Below are 7488 nucleotides of genomic sequence, written 5' to 3' on the forward strand. Positions count from 1 at the left end.
GTCCTACATCCTCTCCGCGGAGAGGATGTAGGACTCGGGAGCTATAATAGGTTTGGTAACCAGGCTATGATAGCTGGTGTGTTACACCGAAAGGCGGTTATACCGGCTATACCGATACAGATATAGATACAGACAGATTTTACTCATGTAAAATTACCTAATTTTGTGTGTGACAGTATGTACACCGTAATTGACCCACAACCCATCAAAGTAGCGTTCTTTCTGATCAACACCGGTTGTTGCCATGATAATGCTCTAAACAAGTTTGGGGCCATTTCCCCTGATTTGGCATAAGAATTCGTTTGGGACAGGATTACGAACAAACACTTGAATATTGCAGCAAATAGAAGTGTTTTTTAATCATCAATGTCAAGTTTAGTATCTTTTTTTTCTTTAGTTTTTTTGCTGTGAACCTGTCCCTTAAAGTAGACCATATTTTTCACATGTTCCGAAATGAATTTTCTGCTATGTTTGAAGCTCTACAAATGTCAATGTAACTTTTTATTTAAACAAACATTCTAGTAGAAGTAACCCTATGTGTCTGCCTATAAAACGAATGCTTGAACATGTATTGCCTGGGGTCGTGTTTATTTGCTTTTGTTTTTTTACCAGTGTCACCTGCTGGGAGAATATTAATATACTGGTATTTTTACTCCTTACTATTTTACTAAGTTTTTTTACAGATTATAATCATATACAGATCTTCATTTGTGATGGTGTATTGTCAATATTGCAAACAATTGTGTTTTTTAAAAAACGTTTTTTCTGTCTCAACAGCAAATGTATTCTGTGATGACCCTGGGTGGATTGACAACGGGAACAGAACAAACCCCGCATCGCCGGCCTTCCACGTGGATGATTACGTCACCTACACCTGCCAGGACGGTTTTGGTCTGAGAGGATCTGCCAACATCACGTGTCTGCAGAACGGCAGCTGGTCACATGTTCCCCCGTCATGTCAGGGTGGGTATCATTACCTTCGTGTGTGTGTGTGTGTGTGTGTGTGTGTGTGTGTGTGTGTGTGTGTGTGTGTGTGTGTGTGTGTGTGTGTGTGTGTGTGTGTGTGTGTGTGTGTGTGTCTGTGTGTGGTTGTGTGTGTCTGTGTGTGTGTCTGTGCGTGTGTGCGTGTGTCTGTGTTTGTGTGTGTGTGTGTGTCTGTGTTTGCGTGTGTATGTGCGTGTGTGCGCACGCGTGTGTATGTGTGTGTGTCTGTGTGTGTCTGTGTATGTGTGTGCGTGTTTGTGTGTGTCTGTGTGTGTCTGTGTGTCTGTGTGTCTGTGTGTATGTGTGTGTGTGTGTGTGTGGTGTACGTGTGTGTGTGCGTGTGTGTGTGCGTGTGCGTTTGTGTGTGTTTGTGTGTGTGTGTGTGTGTGTCTGTGTGTGGTTGTGTGTGTCTGTGTGTGTGTCTGTGTGTGTCTGTGTATGTGTGTGCGTGTTTGTGTGTGTCTGTGTGTGTCTGTGTGTATGTGTGTGTGTGTGTGTGTGGTGTACGTGTGTGTGTGTGTGTGTGTATGTGTGTGTGTGTGTGTGTGGTGTAGTGTGTGTGTGTGTGTGTGTGTATGTGTGTGTGTGTGTGTGTGTGTGTGTGTGTGTCTGTGTTTGCGTGTGTATGTGCGTGTGTGCGCACGCGTGTGTATGTGTGTGTGTCTGTGTGTGTCTGTGTATGTGTGTGCGTGTTTGTGTGTGTCTGTGTGTGTATGTGTGTCTGTGTGTCTGTGTGTGTGTGTGTGTGTGTGTGTGTGTGTGTGTGTGTGTGTCTGTGCGTGTGTCTGTCTGTGTGTGTGTGTGTCTGTGCGTGTGTGCGTGTGTCTGTGTTTGTGTGTGTGTGTGTGTGTGTCTGTTTGTGCGTGTGTATGTGCGTGTGTGCGTGTGTATGTGTGTGTGTGTGTCTGCAAACACGATTACTCCAGAAGGCTTAAATGGATAATCGTCTTGACATTTGGTAGGTGGATAGGTCTTGATGAGACCTCGAAATGATTACTAGTAGATTTTGGGTCCTTTCCGGCTTGTAATGTTACAGCAGCGGAACTTCCGGTTTAGATACCTCATGATCTAGACATGTTAGGATCACGAAATTTGATGGTATGTAGCTCTTGTACTCGGGAAGGTGTGATGTGAGTTTAGGCCTCCTAACGGTTTGTTCTGGAGCTGCAGGGGCATTTGTTGAAAAACATTCAAACGAGGGTAACTAAAGAGCTAGTTGACGGACCGTCATGATTTTTGGTATGTAGGTAGCTTAAGTGATTATTGACGTAGTTACATGATAATTATTCAAGTCTTTATGATTGTATAATTAATGAGGAAATTCTATCAATCAGCTGCATTCCATGACAAGACTATTCAAGCTTGTGACATATGTAATTGTATTACGAAGTCTAGTATGGATACAAAGTTTACTTTCTGTTAGATCAATTGGAAGGATCCACGTGTTAAATTAACTTGTAAATGTTCCCTCCCAGAGGTGCTGTGTGAGGTGCCAGACGCCCCGGCCAATGGAGCAGTCCACACACTTCAGAACAATCCCGACAGTCTGCGCGACGTCACAGCCAATCATACTGATGCTGCTGGGAACACTAGTATCCCATTGGATGTCGTTAACATCACTTCAACAGAAGAGCCTCTGTTTGAGAACTTCAGCACACCTGACACCAACATGACATCAGCAGAAGGGATCCAGTTCAGAGCTGGTTCTACTGTCAAGTACAGCTGTGCCTATGGGTTCGAACTGTCTGGTCCACGTCAGCGTACATGTCAGCAGACTGGAGAGTGGTCAGGGGTTCAACCCACTTGCGAAGGTATGGGAAAAACTAAGTACATCGGATGCTGAACAGGCCTGTTTCCTGAAATGAGATAGATTCTATGGCATGGATATCTACTTTGGCAGAAGTCTGAAAACTAACAAAACTCCACATTTCCCCTGCTTTGGATGGTTGAACTCGAAGTATTGTAAATAATTCATTTTGGGCTTTTGTGTCCGAATTGTCCTGAGTCTTGACTTTGGTTTTAGAGGTTTTTTTAACAACTTTATCTACCTGCTTTTTACCTGCACAGCTGGTAGTTTGGGTTTTTACTTTTGTTTCTCAAAAATTAGAGACGTAAGAGAGCAATGGCGTCACCAATCTTCTAATGTTCACCAATTTATGATTTCAGCGGTAATTTGTAGTGATCCTGGAAGCCCTGAGAATGGCAGGAAGGTTGGCAGTTCCTACAGATTTGGTGATAAGGTGCAGTTCAGATGTCAGGCAGGCTACACCCTGCATGGTTCTTCCGAACGCTGGTGCAGTGCAGGAGGCAAGTGGAACGGGACTCTCACCACCTGTGATGATGGAAGTAAGTCAACAGTCAATGAACATTTCAATGTCTGACATTACCATACCTCCCACAACTAATATTGTATTTGTACGTTGCACATTATTGCAATTTAACAATGTTTATTATTAGCCTAGGGCATCCATCAGACTGGTGAGACACCATTGCAGTGTTCTAGTGATTGTCATGGCCATCAGGGCAGAGTTAGGAGTGATTGAATTCTAAAATCACCAAATCACCATCTTATTCATTCATACAGTATCAAGCTCCACAAAACTATCCTGTTGTCAGGGTCAGTACACAGGCCAGTCCCTCTGTTAGACGCTGCTGCTAGGGGTCTAACTGAGGGAGTGTGGTAAAGTGGCCTGTGGGGACATGTTCCAAGGAGCTGGCCTGTGTACTGACTCTGGCAACAGTCACGTCTGGAACCCAGGCTACACCAAAACTGCTGATTCATCTTCAACCAAAATGCTAAATAATTCTTTCAGTCTCAATTTCTTCCACGGATTTAACCTTCTATTCATTATTTCATGTGCCTTGATGAGTATGGACGAGATTGTATGTCATGTAGTAACATTTTTCTTCGTGTTGCTACAAGTAAAAAAGCCCTAAGAAAACTGAACATAACGCCTGCCATTTGCCTACTATTGACAGAATCCTACTGCATCAACCCGGGAGTTCCTATAAATGGAGTGAAGGAAGGAGCCAGCTATGACAAGGGAGATGTAGTCAAGTTCAGATGCAAACCAGGATATGATCTGGTCGGATCGGAGGAAAGAGAGTGTCTGCGGTCTGGCTTTTGGTCTGGAGAACAACCAACATGTGAAGGTAAGGTCATAATGATACTAAATCATTTCATCCACTAGCCAGGCTCATTAGGTCAAGCAGCTGACAGTTAGGACACAGGTAGTCTCTCTGTAGTAGCCAACATCTCGGCATACTTGCATACATATCTCTCAGTCAGAGTCTAAGCGGATATTAGTTTTGGTGTTCCTGTCTGTATTTTTTGCTAGCAGAACTGGTTGGGCCCCCTGCATGTAGCCACAATGTTGGAAGAGAATAACCTAAAGAAGGCCCAACGGATTTTCATCAATTTTGGCCATGTGGGTAGCTGAGACAGTCATGCACATATTATTAAATGCTATCTTCACTGCACTGTGATTGGTCATCCGAAATGACGTCACCAATCAACCCCTTATAAGGCGCGCGCGCACTCCATTCTGCCCTTTCATTCGGAGACACCGCCACGCCAGCATCGCCAGTTTTGCCAGAGAGGCAGTCTCTTCGGCTAGCAGTAGCCCAGCCACGTGTACGCGGACTGAGTTCGGAGCACGACCAAGTCGCCTCCAAAGGTTTGGGTGTGGCGGTGGTAAAGATTTCCCGTTTAGGACGGGTTTTACAAGTATTTTGGGCGTTTGTTTGCGCCTTGCTTTCTCCATTTGATTTTACTGTTCAGAGGCGGTTTACGCACCTGAGACCCTGCATTTACATGTGAATGCTTGTTTTCTCATTTGCGGGATTGTGTGGGGTGGTATGGCTTGTTATGTTTGCAACGGGGAGGAAAGCTCAAGTTAAGTTTCCTGAAGCGTCCACGACCTGGCCTAACTACCTCGCGTGGCGGACTCTTGCTTGGCTTGGGGGACTTAGTTGAGAGTCCAAGTTCTGACGTGTTATATTTATGTCATTGTCAGACAACATGTCTCAGTAACCGAGCGCTTCTGGAACCTCCGTGCCGAGGAGGGGTGGACAACAACGCCAACCCGAGCAGGGAGGAGTGGAACACATTCAGCCGCCAGACCCGCAGAACAACGTCGCACCACAGAGACAACAGGATGCACCGCAGGGACAACAGGATGCACCGCAGGGACAACAAGATGCGCCGCGGGGACAACAGGATACACCGCAGGGACAACAAGATGCACCACAGGGACAACAAGATGCACCGCAGGGACAACAAGATGCACCGCAGGGACAACAAGATGCACCGCAGGGACAGCGGGCCGCTCGGCAGGAGCAAGCGTGGCACAAGCTCCAGCGGACCCGCAGCCGGGGCCGGCGCTAGAGCAGCCCCAGGCGGCGCGGGCGGTAAGGGCACAGTCCTTGCAGTCGAATTTTCTGCATTTGCCGGAATTTTGAAGGAATGGCTTTTGGTTGCTACCACGTATTTGACTGTTTTATCTCGTGTGTGAGCTTCGTAAAGGTACGTTGCTCGTGTTGGTAGCATTGTTTTGATTTCGTACATCGCCTTAGTCAGTATGAAGAACCTCGGTCGGATTTGTATGCAAATTTTGTAATGTAGGGGGAATGGCGCACGTGCAGACTTGATTGCGCAGGGCGCACATTCCCACCTGGAGGCGCAGGTGTGGTTTCCTAGCGTGGATACCTAATTATCCCCGTGGTGAGCTACGAGTACACCGGGTGTGCGGATGGTTTTATCCATCGTGTAGCTCACGTTTAGGGCGAGGCGCCCTGTAATGTGTTACAAAGTGGTATTACTCCCGTGGTGAGCTACGAGCACACCGGGTGTGCGGATGGTTTTATCCATCGTGTAGCTCACGTGTAGGGCGAGGCGCCCTGTAATGTGTTACAAGCGGTAAGGCGTTCAATAGGTGAACGCTGGGGTACCGCGTGGTGAGCGTGAAGGGCACGCGGAGCCGAGATGTACGGATCGTTGTACGCCTGGGGCGTACGGAGCGGTCGGTATAAAAGTACATTGGCTCGGAAACGCTTCATGAGAAGTTGCTTACACGTGCAGTGTGTGAGCGGGAGCGTTTGAGGTTGCAATTTGCATGTGTATGACACACGTTAATTGGACTTGTGTCGTTTATGCGGGTTATGGCAACACCCTTACATGTGGTCCAAGAGCTGAAGAAGCAGGAGCGTACCACGGATATCAGGGAGGATCTGGTGCGATACGCAGGGCGACCAGTGGAGGCCTTCGACCCACCGGGCCCTGGCCCTCGGGGAGGGGCTGGTAGCCCCGGCAAGCAGAGAGAGCTATTTCGGGAGCGGCCTAGTCAAACGGCCGGATAAGGTTATAGCTCAGTTTGTAAAGAGTACCACGGCCAGATGCCCAGGGCTGGCGCAACTAAGAGTAAAGCCTCTAGAGCCAACACTTATGGTAATAGCTTTTAAAGGCAAGGACGACAGGCCAACTCGAGGCCGGGTGATGAATGCTTTAGGTGCCATAAAGTAGGCCACGTTGGCAGAGATTGTAAGGAAAGCAAGCCTAGCGCATCGGATTAAATTGGTCAGAATTTATATTTGGAGATACTTTGTATACAACAAAGGGAGGTCAAGCGATTTGATTATGGCTGTCTATGATGCAGGAAAACTATGTAGGCGAGCCGGTGAGAATGTCTCTTCTGAATTAAGTGGTGATGCGGTACTCTTTCTTGTCTTGAAATGTATTCAGCGCAATCCAAATAGTGTTGGATATTATCTTACTGATGACCACACATAGCATCCGAACTGCCTATAGTGGTAATCATGTTAGAATGGCGTTGAATAGATGAGTACTTGGGGCGAAGACAATTTTTCTGACCCTCTCTCCCGGCTGGAGGGTCGAACGTCGTTGAATTAGACAATGAGACCATCACAGCCCCATACAGCAGGTCAGCTGAGGGTGTAGCACAAACGACTCAGAGTGCCATACAGTAAAGTCGCCAGGGGCGTAGTACAAGCATCGCATGGGGCTGCACAACAACTTCGCCAGGGGGCGCAGCACAAGGAGGTCGCATAGTGCCCATACGCCAAAGTCGGCAGGGGGCGTCGGCATAGGCAACTCATAAGGGTAAAGTAATATAGTAGCCCGAAGGTTACGGGGCTGGTAAACACGAAGTCAAGGAAGGACGTACGTGTAGCCATGCCGATTTGCTGTGCATGCAACCATGAAAACCGACACAGGTAACAGGTCAATTGCAAACCGCGGGACAAAGGCAGAGGAAGTAAAGAGAGGAGGCAGGCTATGAGGCCGCACAGGCAGTATGTTTATCATGTGTAGTGTCGTGGTAGTCTTGGGATATTTCTTAGGAATATCTAAATCGCAGCTGTACCCGGCGCAGTGCCTGGAGTTCCTGGTTATGGAGGCAGACTCAGTCCGCTTGACCTTCAGGCTACCAGTACGAAGAAGATTTTGTTCGCCGCCCTGCGAGAGGGTGTGTTGAATGAGCAAAGCAT

The 7488-nt window shown here is 47.4% G+C and overlaps 1 pseudogene; it reads left to right on the plus strand.

The window, feature by feature from the left end:
- Nucleotides 1-6283, plus strand: part of LOC109484904 — a 94264-nt pseudogene extending 87981 nt beyond the window's left edge.
- Nucleotides 6284-7488: the final 1205 nt, after the last annotated feature.

Source organism: Branchiostoma belcheri, unplaced genomic scaffold (genome assembly GCF_001625305.1).
Source record: "Branchiostoma belcheri isolate BF01 breed outbred unplaced genomic scaffold, Haploidv18h27 scaffold71, whole genome shotgun sequence".
Classification (NCBI taxonomy): domain Eukaryota; kingdom Metazoa; phylum Chordata; class Leptocardii; order Amphioxiformes; family Branchiostomatidae; genus Branchiostoma; species Branchiostoma belcheri.